The following is a 15,881-nucleotide window of genomic DNA, read 5'->3' as shown; positions in this document are numbered from 1 at the left end:
ACAAGCATTTAACACATAAGGAGATCCAATGGCGTTAAAGGAATAATTAGAAGGATAGGAGTTTAACATTCTGTTCATTTCTTTAAGCTGTCGGATGTCATATGCACAGGACAGTGTACAAATGATGAATCATGCTTTGCATCAAATTTGGGTCTTAGGTAATTACCGTATTTTTTCACGTCTCTTTTTGGCTTAGCTTTTTTCCGCTGAACATTTTTCAACTAAATTTTAACTTCCTCAAAAGGTTTAGAAAATTAGCTTCTATAACTTTTGAAATGGATTCATCACTGTAGCAATTTTTTCCGTCTCACTAATTGATTTTCTCGTGGATTTTGGGTGCTTGAACACTGAATAAGCAATAATAGTGAAGAGCTTCTAGAAAACTGATATATCCAGAACCATATTTAGGCTTGATAAGGCCCTAAGCTATTTGAAATATAGGGCGATTTATAATTCTCTTATAATACACTTTAATACTATTTATACTATATTTTAATTTTGGGGGGATCCTCAAGAAAGTGGTGGCCCTAAGCTATAACTTGTACATCTCATACGTAAATCTGGCCCTTCATATCTCTGACACTGTTAATAGTTCTGAAGATCATTGCAGGGGACAAGGCAGATCGTAAGGTGATGAAAACGACGACAACTGTTACGACTTGTAAGGGGAAGCAGATGACATAAACAGCAGGCAGAGAGAAATTTATATCAATAGCAAGAGTACATTTGCCTTATAAAATCAACAGTAAGAATGGGCGAGATTCGTGATACAGGTAGTAATCAGTAAGTAGAAATGAAGTAGAAGTAATAAGTAGTAAGTAGTAATGCAGTAAGTAATAAGTAGTAAGTAATAAGTAGTAATGCAGTAAGTAATAAGTAGTAAGTAATAAGTAGTAATGCAGTAAGTAATAAGTAGTAAGTAATAAGTAGAAATGAAAATATCTTATTAGATATTGTAATGCTGTTTCAGCCGTCAAACAACAAAAATCAGTCTTATATTTTCAAATTTTCACAGGACTAGTTTCGATGGTTTTACCGAACCACCATCGTCAGCTGAAAAAGCGCAAATGAACGAGATAGGATATATCGATTAGATAAGGTAAGAAAGCCTGGACAGAAAATAGTCCAGTGAACTTAGTCCAGAAACTTAGTCCTGTGAAAACTTGAAAATATAACGCCGATTTTTGTTGTTTGACTTCTGAATTAGTATTTGTTCGGCGTGTTATTGTGTCTTAATTGTAATGCTGTATTTACTATGTATTCTTATTGCACTGTAGTTTCTGTTAAATAAATAATACTGTAATAGTAACTGGTAGTTCATCCTCGAATACTTTTTATTTGTTAGGTTTTTATAGTAACTGCATCTTTCGGAAATTAAATTATTTCCATAATTTTCCCCTCTCAATTTTCGTACGATAAAATTAATCAAAAACAATACGCGACTAAATAATATATTCGTATCTGAAGTCAGGCAATTTACGAAACGTAGCACTTCACACTTACAGGTATTGACTTCATGCGATTCTGCGTAATATAATCTTATCATGCATTATAGCAACATGTCTAACATCTTCTGGTCAGAATAGTTTCCTAGAATATGTAATCCAACCGATTGCTACGATCCTCTCATTAACTATTTTAACCACTTGATATCTTGGTGAAATAATAAAAACTCTATGGGTAAAATCTGCACTAAGGCCCTTTTTTTTATTTCGGAACGTAGCAATTCGCATTTACGGCTCCTGACTTCATGCGATTCTGCGCAATTCGGGCAGATTATCCTGCCATGCATTAAAACAACATGCCTAACATCTTCTGGTCCGGAAGAATAGTTTCCCAGAATACGCAGTTCTACAATCCTCTCCTTAACTATTTTAATTTGACATCGGGGTGAAATAATAAAAGCTCTAAGGCAATATGTACATTAAGGATATTTTTATTTTAGAAAGATATTTCACGAAATTTCTGTCTTCGTTTACAAATTAATCTTTAGAACATTAGCTATGATTTCGCTAACCACATCGCGTGGCACGAAGAAAATACAGGGCTTCCTTTTCATTTTAATTGTAACTTTCCAGTTTTGTTCTTCTTCAAGTTTTTCATGTAAGCGAATAATTTCACCCCGAGATTCCATCGTAAATACAGTATTTCTGTTTCTTCTTTTAATAGTCTCTCAAAGTTTGATATGAACTTCCTCTGGTTTCTTCTTCTTGAGCTCTTTGCATACATTCAAATTTATCTTTGAAGATTTAATTGAAATTTCATTATGTCCATATTCGATAGTTTTAATATTATCTTCATACATGCTTTGAATATTATACGATTTTCACAAGTTTAATTCAAAATATATCTGTACTTCGTTTCGCCTAAGAAGATTAAGTCTCCTCTAATTTCACGTACTTCTAATTGTATTCTCTATTCAGATATAATTCATTTTTGCTAATTTTATCAACTTCGATGAACTAGAGATTTTGTTTAGCAGCTAAGTCGACGATATGGAATAAATAGTCGGTCACATTGTCGATGTAAACTTCAGTTACTTCGTTTGTTTTCAATTGTTGAACTATTTTGTGAAGTCTAATGTGATACTGGTATTTCTAATAGTTGTTACAGAATCCAGATCGCATGATAATGACAATGCTACCACTCGCTGAATTCTTTTACGCAGTATTCCTTGAAACCGTGGGAATGCCCTTTAACCAGGGCGTTGTTGTGTGTTATCTAAATCTGCTTCTGCATGCTATCTATAATGCATCATCATTAATGATATAGCGTTGTGTCGCGCGAGCAAAGAGAAAAATTTAACCGCCCCTTTCCTCTGCAACATCAGATGGTTGACCAGTTTTTCCTTAATTGCATGCTGCTTAGCATTCAAGCAAGAAGATAGATCTGGTTTTGTTTATCCCTGAATTTAGTGCAATTTACAATACGTTTCAGAGATTACTGTTATGAAAAGCTGAGTTTTTTTGTTTCGAAATTTAGATTTAAAATGCTTTTTAGGTAAAGTTAGCTTATTTTAGATATTTATTCTTGTTTCTGGCTTTCTTTCAAAATTCTGCTGATCAAGCCTGTTACCAAGTAAAGTATCGTTTTTTAGAAACTTGAAGCATAGCTGAAAAAGAAACAGAGGGTCTTTCCGAGGATTTATTTCAACCGATATTTCTATTTTGATCATGCTGTGGAAAATAATAATTATTTAAAAATGGTAAACATAACGGATATGTGCCGGAAAAGTAAAAACTCAAGACTTACTCAAACTACATAGTGAAAGAAAACTAGTTTATGATGCTAAAAAAAGGTTAACTTTGGCCGGGATCATTTGTAAGTTATGAATTTAACAAGCTCAGTGTGATATTAGTATCTATTTTAAGACATGAAAACTTTCGCTGAGGTCATCGGGATCTGGAGGTTCTTAGTTTTTTGAGTGAAATCCTAATTTTAGTTAGAGCGAACTGGATCTTCAAATCAGAAATCAAACTTCATTGTGCATCTGAATTTCAGTATTAAAGGAGAATACTGTTAACAGAAAATAGTAACTCCATATTTTATTTACCAGCTAGTAAAACTGATATTCGTGCCAAAAACAGAACAAACGACGGAATTTTCACAAAAAAATCAAAATGCGTGGAAACACAGCATCAGCTGAGGAAGAAAATCTGCCCTGTCAAAACCCGAACACAAAAAGAAATTTTTATGGATTGGTCTGATGGTCGTTTGGTCAGATGTTTTAATTGGATTAGAAGCCGAAATAAAAATATATATGAATCTCAGTGCGAAGTAAAATATTTTTCTTCTCACTCCGATTAAGTGCATTTTTGTTTTCCTCTGAACAAAAATATTTAATTTTGCTTTATCATTACTCTGGATTATATAGCGGTTAGCGCTTACTTACTATAACCCTGGAAGAGTCTACTGAAACTAGTCTATTAAGGCTTTATCATTACCCTGGACTATATAGCGGTTAGCACTATTGACTGATGAATCTACTGAATGAGTAGTGAAAATGAGTCTACTGAAACTAATCTATTGAGGTTTTATCATTACTCTTGGCTATATAGCGGTTAGTGTTAATGACTACTAACCTTGAATGAGTCTACTGAAACTAGTCTATTGAGGCTGCCTGTAATCTGAATGACAAAGTAAGGGACTGAATCCCATGTTAGTTAGTTACCTGTTTTACGCTTTCTCACGAGCGTAATATCAAATAAATCCAACTAGTGTATCATTTATAACTTTCTTGGAGATGAGGCGGCTATGTAGTTAATCGGGTGTTCTCAACAAATGTGTGAGAAGTATACGTCCGGTAATTTGGGGAAAAAGGAGAGAGAGAGAAAGGGAAAAAAAACTGACTTTTATCCTCTGTATCATGTCTTATTATTACGAGCATACTTACGTTTGAGTTCTTTAACTATTTCACTTCATATTTTTGGATTTATGCTAATTTCTTATCAGTCTGCTCTTTTTCACTTAATTTTTATGATATTTAAACTCATTATTTACTTAATTATTATTAACTTTATTTATTAATATTTTTTATCCTTTTATATTTTATTTAATTTTTCATTATTTATTCATTTCATTTATTTTGCGTTCTCGTCTTTTTTCGGCATTTTATACAATTTCAGTACTTTTTATTTTAAAAATTAAGTCCTAGTGGTAGTATTAGAACACGCTTAGAGCTTTTTATAAATGAATGAAAAAGAATAGATCTTTAGTAAACTAAGCAAATGAAAATATCTATAAAGATACAATAATAAAAGCGATAAAATAGTAAATCGATTTATAAATTACGTACAATGTCTTCATAAAACAAGAGCTGCCCCAATCAGTTTTTAGCCGCCCAACCGGGACAGTGGTTAGCAGCGCTGACTGCCGTACCCTAAGGCCCCGGTTCCAATCCAGGAGAAGGCTCAGTTATTTGTAAATATATATAGTCTGTGCGGCATGGGGACACTCTAACTATGCGGTGAGTAGAATGTTTTCTAGAGAGGTTAGTGGTATGGAAGAGGGATGGAAGACCCCCTCGGAGCCATCCCAAGGGTCTCTTTCCATCAAAAGTGAGGGCGGAACTGAGCAGAATCGTATTGTCAGCTGCAGGGTGTTAAAGGCTCTTGCCAAAGACAGGCGCAATCTTGTACTTCTTGCCATGATGAATGTCGTGGGTTTGTTCTGATGCACTGTCCGGCAAGTGAGATAGCTCACAACATATACCAGCAGACAGTGCTGCTACTGAGGTAAATATTGAACGAATAGATTGTCTGGGATATAAACGGAAAGTAAGGGAAAGTAAGGAAATTGGATCTAGATATATATAAAGAATGGAATCAAAACTGGAAAGATTGAGACTGTAGAAAGGACTACTTAGAAAACATTGGAATCTCGAAAAAAATGAAACTCATAACCAATTAAGACCTTCGTGTCTTGAATCGATGGTATTTTAGAATTTCAGAATTTCAGGTCACGGTAGATTCCCGGCTTACCTAAACAAATTAAAAGTTTAAGAAAATGCAAACTGTATACTATGCGAAAAGCTGGAAAATAACAGGCACTATGTGAATTATCAAAAGACCTTAGGAGTCTACTGAATGGAGTCGAAAGATTGTGAATTATCAAAAGACCTTAGGAGTAGCAAGGAGGAGTTTAAAGACCTGATTTATACTGGAAATGAAGCAAAAAGAACAGCAAAAAAAGATAATAGAAAGAAATAAAAAAACTAATCGCAACTGGAATAGAACAATAACAAAGAACACACAATATGGATGCTTCTGGAGACTTCCATATGTCTTAATGTTGTGTTGTCCCATATGTTTTTCCTTCGTGGCCGGACTAGAAAATCCATAACGCGAGCTTGGGCTTGCCAGGAGGGTGGACCGCGCCATACCTACCTACCTACCAACACACACTTTGCTGATTACACAAACAGTTAAAAATTACATAAAACTGATACATTTAAGTGAAAATAAAAAATGTAGGCATAATTTAGCATGCATATTTCTTGGGCTGAAGGATTTTACAAACTGTAATTAAAAATGGTAGTCATATGGGGCACGGAGGATCTGGTATTCGGGAAAACACCGGGCGTGTACCGGACTTCTCCAGGAGCGGCCACGATGCCTCCAACAAGTTCCTTAGCACTATTAATGGGAGCTTCGTATACCAGTGTCTTGACCTAGCATTAGAGGAAGTAGGTAGTGCAAGGGAAGTCTGGCGATCTTGCTGGCCAATACACCAGCCCACTCCTACCGATCCAATGTTCAGGTTACGTTGTTCTCCGGTGCAGACCCACATCAAGGTTGTAATGTGAGTTATATGTAATAAAGCTCTGCGGTGAGCGCTACCGCTCAAATGTTACGTCAGCTGACGTTTCGGTGTACGTAGCGCCATTTACCTCGTATACCGCCCAAAACCGTCCCAACATTTTAACTATACTAAACATATTAAAAGTGTTTTCTCACCTTGTTTCTGTCCTCCCTTTCTTATGTTTTGTGCCGTCTCTACTGCGCCAGGCAGATGTTTTCGTACCACATATTAGAATGTGTCTTGAATTGATGGTGTTTTAGAATTGCAGACTGTTTCGATATATTTCTAATAAAAAATAAAAAAATTTCAAATCATAAATTTAAATATGGATATTATTGTTGATTACAAGTCAATATAGCTTGTTAAAATACAGGATGATCACAAAAACAGTCTCTGATTTCGAAATGAACGAACTTTAATACCAGATGGAATATCCTGCTCAAATTTCTATAAGTAGTTACATAAACTCAAAGGTTTCTGATGACATTGATTAGAATCACAAACAATCGATGTGCGAGCCACTTATTAGCAAGCATCTCAACCGGTAATCTAGCTCCAACCACACATCTTGAAGCATATCCCACGCAATGCAGTTGACAGCTACACGGATGCCGTCCTAGAGATCGTTTAGGCTTATAGGTTGTGCAGGTACACAGATCTTATCCTTCACGATTCCCAAAGGTAAAAGCCACTCACGATTAAGTCCGGTGATCGTGAATGCCACGTGCAAACATGCTGACCATTGGGTTCAGCTAGTCCTGTCCATCGGTTCATCTGGTTGTCGTTCAGAAATCTGTGTAAAGGTCCCTAAACTGCTTGTTTTGGCAAGTTTGGCTAGCATGCACTAGCTCCTTTGCTGCCGAGTAAACTCTATTTTCGATATTATTGCAATATAACTTCCCAAATTAAAACTAGAAAGAAGAAATATTTTGTAAGTATTTCTGATAAGAAAGATATAAAATATTTTGTATTAATTTAACATTGATATTTCAGTTAAAATATTTCAGTTCTAAATGACATCTTGAAATCAGGGCCTGTTTTTGCGCTCAGCCAGATTTGCTTTATATACAGTATTTTCCTTAATTTATTTTATTTTCTTAAAATTAAAACTTTTCTATTGGTAATGGTGAAATTAATAAATATGTCTTACACTCGATAGCCTTTTATAATGGAAGAAATGTGGTATTAAAAATGATAGTCATTAACATCTGAATAAAAATTTACAATCAGCTGATAAGGTATGTATTTCCATTTTCTCTCTAAGCAATTATTTCAGTTAAAAACATGGCCCTCTGTTTTTAATCCTTATAAAATATAGGGGCAATTGATTAGCACCATCATTATTATTATTGCTGCCAGTATACTACTGTGAGGTGGGGACGGTAAAATATAAATGTAAGCAAAGAAATTAAACATATTAAAAAGTTTTAAATAAATAAAAGAATTTAAAACAATGAAGTTCTTACGCTTTTATTGACTAACATGAAATGAAAAGATTTGACTGAGAAGCGAGCAGAGTAGAAAGGGAATGCTTTAGGAATAAATATTTCAAGCGAAATATTAGTGATTTTCACTCACCATTATGCATAAGAACAGGAAGGTTTAATAATCTATAAAATAGCTAACTATTTTTATCAGTATAAATGAGGTTCTTCTTCAAAAACTTCTTAAAATAAGTGCCTTCGTTTAAAATATCTTTATAGATTTATCTTTTCCCCATTTAATGCTCCAATGATTATGTTCTTTTATAAATCCCTTAATTTAACTACCAGTTTAAGCGCACAAAAAGAGCCTTACAAATGAAGATTTAAAAAAAGGGGGAGAAGAGAGAAAAAAAGAATGAAAAGGAAAACATATCCGCAATAATGGGCTGTTTGATCTATAATAAAAGTTCCAAAATAAAGCACATAAAGAAAAGATCTTTAACGAAGTTGGAACTTCGTTACATTAGTCTCGCGAGACGAGCAGAAGAAAAAGTTAAAAATATTTTCAAAATGGCAAACCTAGTGGGTATTATAATCCTTTTGCAACGGACACAAGCAATTCCCTTTCCAATGGATGAGACTCTGCAGAGAGATTATATTATTTGGAGAGAAAACAGTAAAAACGTGATTTTTTGCTCATTCAATAGATGGCGCTGTATGCGAGGTAGTAGTATTTTCCTTTTGTATTAGCGTAATTGGCAGTTTAAATTGTGGAAAAAGATCGTTATCTTCTCTGCGTGGTTCTGAACAAAAATTCTTTTAAGTGGATCGTCGAAAATAAATTTTTTATCCATTATTTATTCCCATCATGAAGTAAAGCTAGAATTCTTCTTTATTACCATCTCTTCTAGTTTTTTTTTTTTTTTTCCTTGCTGCGTGTATGTGTATGTGAGCGCTGGAAGTTTTTGTTTCAACTTCAGCGACTCGATCGATTGACAGTGGTTGAAAAGATAATTCACTTTAATTTACTTTTGCCGCTTTGCGTTAATAATTGGCAGCTATTTAACTCATAAAAAAGCCCAATTAAATATTTTTGTTACCCATTCTTCAATCAATATATTGTAAAATTAGCTTCTTGCCTAAGGGGATTTGATGTGGAAAGAAACGGAATTGAGTGTTTCATTAAAGGCATTTTCAGCATTGTAAACATAGACGTAATTTCAAGTATGACTTAACTATTTCTTTTTTTTTTTTTTTTTTTACTGGAACATTAGTTCTACGGAATGAAATAAAGGCGATTAGAATTTACATGTAACAGAATTTATACAAGGAAGTAATATACAAATATCTCTTCAATTCTATTTTTAATTTTATTAGGTTAAAAATTAATATTTGTCAAAATGCTTACACAGTTTTAAAAATAGAATATATGTAAAATTTACATATTTTGCGTGTAGGTGTGTTATTTAACACTCGTGCAGTATAAATGCATTATATTTATATTTTTTATCCATATGCATATTAAATAAGTAATGCATATTACATAACATGGAAATATTTCGTATTATTCGGATAGAGGTTTTACTTGCCCAGAAGGGCTATTAATTTCGTTTTGGCATTTTGCGTTCATTTACTTTTCAAACTGTTACCACCAAATATTATAACCCTATTATTATATTTAAAGAAATTAAATAATGAAGAATCTTTCTTCACAAATTCATTCAGAACCATCAAATTTTAAATAACGTAATCCTTCACCGAATATGGGCATCTGAAAGCTATAATTTGGAATTTGGAATTTTTTTTATTATGTATTTCATATTTTGTCAGACGTTGAAGAATTTTTGATTAACAAACTCGACGATTTCAAAGCGAGGAATGGCAACACTGTACGAAAAAAAAAACATTTTTATCTCCAGCGAGAGACTGTGTATCGAAAATTCTAAAGATATGTTTATTTTAAAATTATTTTGCGATGTTGCTGTTGAATTGATGCTTTAAATACGAAGAACATGATATTTAATAAATAAAGGTAACACACAAAACTTTAAAAAAAATCGCCTCTTTGGGCGTAATGTAAAATCTGAAAGCTTTCAGATTAAAAAGCTTATTTATAAAGATAATGAGATCTACACATTGTGAAAATGGTCTTATGTGCTTCCGGAATTATTACATAGATTCTTAAGTTTATGACTATGTATCCTTAGATTACCAGTAGATGGTGGTAGTGTTTGTAAAAAGAACATGGACCTTATAAGAGATAGACTAACCCAGTGGGCGGGGCGCGTGTCACCGACATGTCGGCAAGAAAGAGTAGGGATGATCTGCTTTACTTTAACACTGAAACCTATGGCGTTTGTATCACATAACTCTTTTTAATTATTAAATGTCATACGTTGTATAGTGATTTTACAAACTATAATAACATTACAAAACGATCATATTTATTTAAACAAAACGATTATATTAACATTAAAGGGGATTAGTTATTTTAATAATGCATAAAATTCGGAGCATAAAATTTTCTGAGCGTAATGAAGGGGGGGAAAAGATAAAATAAAATCTAGAAGCACTCAGATTTTATATTACGCCCAAAAGGAACCTTTTTTTAAAGTTTTGTGTATTACCTATATTTATTGAATATCATGTTCTTCGCCCGTAAACCACATACATTTGAAAACAGCATATTTTTAGAATTTCCGCACTGGAGATAAAACTGTTATTTCTAGTGCTCGCTTTGAACTCGTTGAATTTGTGAATCAAAAATTCGTTAAAGTTTTACAAAATATGAAATAGATTAAAACAAATTCGAAATTCGGCCGTCCAGATGCCCAGTTCGGGTGGAGGATTACATTATTCAAAATTTGATGGCTCTAGATACTGTCGTTTTTGTCACAGGGCGAGAAACATACATGTATTCTTACAGATTCTTCATTATTTAATTTCTTTAAGAATAATACAGGGCGATAATATTTGGTAACAACAATTTGCAAGGAGACACGGACATTTATAGTAAAACTGCGCAAAATGCAGCTTCGAAACTAACATCCTTTCTATGCTACCGCCCCTTTGGGCTAATAATTAAATTAACAGTAAATAAAAAAACTTATGTAGAACTAGAAATAAATTAAAAACATAATCACTGTAAAATACAAGCAAAATTAATTATTACGGTTAAATACAATTTTATGTTAGAATTAAATGTATAAAAATGTTTAAGGAGTCAAAAGTGTTTATCACTATAATGTATTATGAAATATAATTGAAATAAAATTCCTTTACAGGAATTGTACTATAATACTCACCTATAATTTTAAAAAAGCAGCACAATTTAGAATTTTAAACAAAACTTTCAAAAATTCGTTTTTAAATATTTTAGTATTTTTTACTTATTTACACCAATAAAAAGCATAAAAATTGCAAGAGAAAATTGCTTGTTTGAAATTTTCTATTAGTTCAGATTTAAAATATTATTCACTAAAAGAAGTAGTTACAAATTTCCTTACAGCATAGGAAAATCTAAAAAAACTATTCAGCCCTGAAAACATTGCATAGCTTTATAATTATTTGGAAAGTTAATTATGCTTGATAAATATGCTAAATTTTTAAAAATCAATCTCAATTTCAAAAATAAAAATATGTAGAAATTCTAATTTGTGAAATGAGGCGCTACAACCATCTTTTTCTTGACAATTATATACGCTGCAATAGGCAACCAATGTTAAATTTCTGCAAGTCGTCCCTACTCCTCCGGATGTGATCAAGGTGACAGCCGGCAACGCATCAGACGAGGGAGAAAACCCGTTTGGGTTAGTCTATTTCTTATAAGGTCCATGAAGAAGAAACTGTGATGTCATAATTATGTATATGTATCAGTTCGTTTTTGGTGTTCGTCAATAAACGTTGTGTGGTATAACGCTCTCTGTGTATTACTTTACATTCGATCCAGTCTGATTATTCGAGACTTACATATATTTTGTTTATATATAAATCGTTTAAAGGACTTATCCTTTGCGTTATTTTATGCGTTAATTTAAACCCATACTGAATGTTGAATTAGATTTTATATGAAGGGGTTATAATTTTTAAAGCAAATCCATAATTTTTATTATGAGAAAGAAGATATTTGCTGAAAATGTTTGATAGGCTGATGAATACTGTTATGCATGTGGATGTAAATGTACTGTAGAATAATTTAGTACTGTAAACCCAAGTGGGCTTTTTAAAGTAGTTTAAATTTATGAAAATAATCATCAAGATTAGATTTTAATTCCGTAGTGTTTTAAACGGAGTAAATATTTTAAACAAATGAATAGAATAAGAAATTATTAGAGTATAAAATTAAAGTGATGTTGAAAAAAAAAACATATTTTGCATAATCTTCTTTTTTTTTTTTTTAATGTTTACAGAAAAAAGAACCAAATAAACAGCCCAACCAAGAAAATGGCTAGTGACCCTGATGTTAGTGACCCGAGTGCCGAAGGACTCGGGTTCGAAGGCATGGATGTTTGCAAATCTTTTTACAGCTTGAGGCATTCAATATACGCTGGGAGACGAAAGTCCTCTCGATAGGTTGGTGGTAGGAGAAAAGGGGTGAAAGACCTTCGAAACCGTCCTCCCCCCCGGGGTGCTATCCTTCAAAATTGGGGAGGGGGGAACTGAGCATAGTCGTGTTGTCAGCTGTATGGTGTCCAAACTTCTTCCCAACGACAGGCGCAATCTTGCTTCCATGGCACAATGAATTTCGTGGGATTGTTCTGATATCAGACGAGCGAGATTAGTCACAATAACAAAAACATTGCAAAACAATGTAAACTTTCAAAAGTTACTAGATATTCTGGATTTATAATTTTTTTCCAATCGCTTTAGATTTCTTATGATATTAATAAACGCATGAAACGCATGAAAATAATGCATGAAAAATATTATGAATCTGATAAATGGTTTCATATAATTCTATTTGAATTCACAAAATTTTCATAAAAGTAGTGAGTGGAAAACAGGGTGAAATGCTGATAATAACTTGAGTCCTTTTGATTTGTATAACTTTCGTAAAAAAATGTCAAAAAATTATCATACCTTTAAATTTCTAGAATTATACGTGTATTCTGGGGGCGTGCTTCCTGGGTAAGATAAATGCGTTAATCGAGTAATCCTTAAATTATTCTGTGCAATCTCGATGCGTAATCTCTTGAGTAGATTACTCACTGAGATCAGTTAAGAGTTTGAGATCTTCTTCGCTCCCTAAGATTGGAAATTAGCAGACTATTATTTTTATCACCTAAAGCTAAATCTGAAGTTGCCTTTACCATTTTACTTGTTTCCTTTATGTTTGAATTTTCGTAAGTAGTTTTTCCCAAAAACTCATATTGTATTTACAAATCTTATGACACCGTATTCTCTTTTCCATCTTTATTCTTTAAAGCTGAAGAAGTTTGTCAGATTGTGAATTTTTATTACCGTAGTCGTTCATTTTATTTCCGGTACTATTATGTTGTTTACTCGCAATGACACTGTCACCTTGCGTTTTCCTTAAAAATATACTTAATTTTCTTTTCTCTTTTGATGGTTTATTAAACGAATTTCTGGTCAATGCAATTGCTGTTTGCACTTTGTTGTCTGTTTACATCTAACAAAACGAATCCTTAACAGAACGAATCCTTAAAACGAACGAATCCTTAAACGAATCCTTAAAACGAATCCTTAACAGAATTTTCTTTCTTAACGCTTTTACGCTCTTTCTCTTTATACAGACCAGTTTACATTCAACAAAGTGCAGACAGCAATTGCATTGACCAGAAATTCGTGTTCGGTAAATATGTTTATATGTTCATATAAAAAATGGTATGATATTTGTCTTATCCGGAACTCATTTCATATATTGCAAAATATTCTAGATAAAAACATCTATTCATAGACACTAATACGTTGTAATATCTGACTTTGGAAATACTTCTGAATATTCGGTATAATCTGAGAGCAGTGAATATGTTAGAAAGCATAGAATATAACTCTCCCATTTCTAGAGTAGTATTTTAAAAATTACGCTATGAAACACGAATACCGTCGAAGAAAAACAACTAAACTTAAAAGGAATTTTAAGTCTAATTGGAAGAGAAACACAAATTTGTGAAATTTAAAATTAGAAGGATAAACGGAACTGCGTCTGATTGCCCTTCGATATCGATTCAGTTTTATTCGGAATGCATTCCAAACGTAGGCTGCTTTGTTGCCTGATTTTAAATTCTAAATTCTTCTTTAAAAATGTAATAGTTACATGTGAATCATTCGATGGCCAATCGGTAGGGATTTCATTTGTGGCATATTTGGAGATCCGAAAATTGCAGTAAACCCAAACTTCTCCCGTTCTTCTACAGGAAAAGAGCAAAGAGTTAAGTGTATGCTAAACGAAAGAATAGAGAGCAGTTGTCATTGGGTATCTGCCGAACAATAACTGCCGACAGCCAAGCTAAGCCAAGGAATCTAACTGCCGGCAGCCAAGCTGTCATGGCCCTGATGACTGACAATTTTGATTAAAAAAATTTTAAATGGAAAAGATTAGTTTCAATAAGGCGTTTAAATTATCTTTGTTAATATTCCTGTATGCGTGCGTGTTCTATAGTGGTGTTCTACCATTGTCATTCACATTTCATTTCTCTTGAGAAATCGCATTGTAATCGGTAATCGGTTGCAGATTTGCTGTAAATGTATAACATTTTGCAGGGCTGCCCGCAGCTTCGAGTCTTGTAAGGTCCCTAAATCGGCCCTGATACCTGTGTTTCAAAGCAATATTGAATGTGTAACGTGTATACGAGCCAGTTTCCCTTAGAACGTCCTCCACGAAGGCATCCATCCCTTTAGGCAGATAGCCCTCGTGTGCTTTGCCATAATTGAATAATCCAATCCAATCCAAAGGAATATGACGAGGTTCTTTGTGCGTTAAAAGAAGGAATGCTGGCACACTTCAGGAACTGTACTGTTGCGTGCGTAGATGTTCGTAATGAGTCGAATGCACACAGAACCTTCTCGGTATCAAATAGCGCAATCAGTAGTTACACTCCAAAGTATTAGGAATGCTAATCACGACGAACTGCAAAGCGCATCTAAAAGGCGAAGCTCTTACAGATATCCCATTACTCCGAAGTCAGCTCTGAACTAACAACGGAGAAACTAATGCTTTCCCCAGTGTTACATATTTTTCCACCCGGCCACCGAGAACTCTCTAGTACCTCCCACTCCTCGAATGGGAACACGCCCAAATGGGATAGTGGTTAGTGACTCTGACTACCATACCGAAGGCCCAGGTTTGAATCTCGGGGAAGGCATGCATGTTTGCAAATGTGTTTGTTGTGCATGGGGGCACTGTAAATATAGGCTGAAAACGCTTTCTTTCAGATTGGTGGTTGGGGAAGAGGAATGGAAGACTCTTGGACCCACCTCCGTGGTGCTTTCCCTCAAAATTGAGACTACAGAAGATCGTTTAGTTACCTATATGGTGCTCGAGGCTCTTCCCCACTAATCTTCTCGCTATCAATTTCGTAGGCTTGTTCTGCTAACATAGTCACAACTACATAAACAAATTCTCAAAATTTTACTGGAAATGTACTATATAAGGGCCTATTGTGTTTGCAGTTACATACAGGGATTAATTAGTTATTCAAATGCAATACCAATTACAATTATACAGAGAATGTACCCAAATGTCTCCAAATGATCGCCAAGTGTGGCGGAAAACATTTGTCGACAAAACCAGTGCCAGCTTGCCGATATCTCACCAAGCCATTTACCTGAATGTTAGTTAGATGGTCCCTGTAACTTTGTCTTTCAGGCGAAGCTTCGCTTTTTTCAAGCATTTCATCTTACATAATACTAAAAATACTACAATTTCACATAGAATTTCACTAAAATTATTTAAATATGTACAAAATACTCTGTACTCGAATACTGTCCAATCAGGAACTATATTTTAAAGAAATATAAACTATTTCTCTTTATTTAGGTAAGAATCTTTTGGTATTGTCTTATAGCTGTATTGTCTACAGGCTGTGATGTTAATAAATGTTTTATTTGGCTTACCTGCTCTTAGGTTATTTAGACGTTTTTAATTAGTTTCTGTCTGAGAAATAGTTAATGATATTTTAGTCTAGACAGCCAATA

General features: G+C 33.7%; 1 long non-coding RNA gene across 5 annotated transcripts in view; it reads right to left on the bottom strand.

Moving 5' to 3' along the window:
- The window catches only part of LOC118200197 (uncharacterized), a 319,672-nt gene that overhangs the window by 81,602 nt on the left and 222,189 nt on the right, over positions 1-15,881 (bottom strand). For all 5 annotated transcript variants that reach the window (XR_015039998.1, XR_015039997.1, XR_015039996.1 and 2 more), the window contains one exon: positions 6,456-6,585. This is a non-coding gene — a long non-coding RNA (uncharacterized LOC118200197). The remainder of the gene's footprint in view (positions 1-6,455; positions 6,586-15,881) is intronic.

The sequence above is a fragment of the Stegodyphus dumicola genome, chromosome 3, assembly GCF_044657685.1.
Source record: "Stegodyphus dumicola isolate Sdum_Otavi_A_Nest chromosome 3, ASM4465768v1".
In the NCBI taxonomy this organism is placed as follows: Eukaryota; Metazoa; Arthropoda; class Arachnida; order Araneae; family Eresidae; genus Stegodyphus; species Stegodyphus dumicola.
The sequence above is the reverse complement of the archived record's forward strand: the minus strand, read 5'-3'. Positions and strand labels throughout refer to the sequence as shown.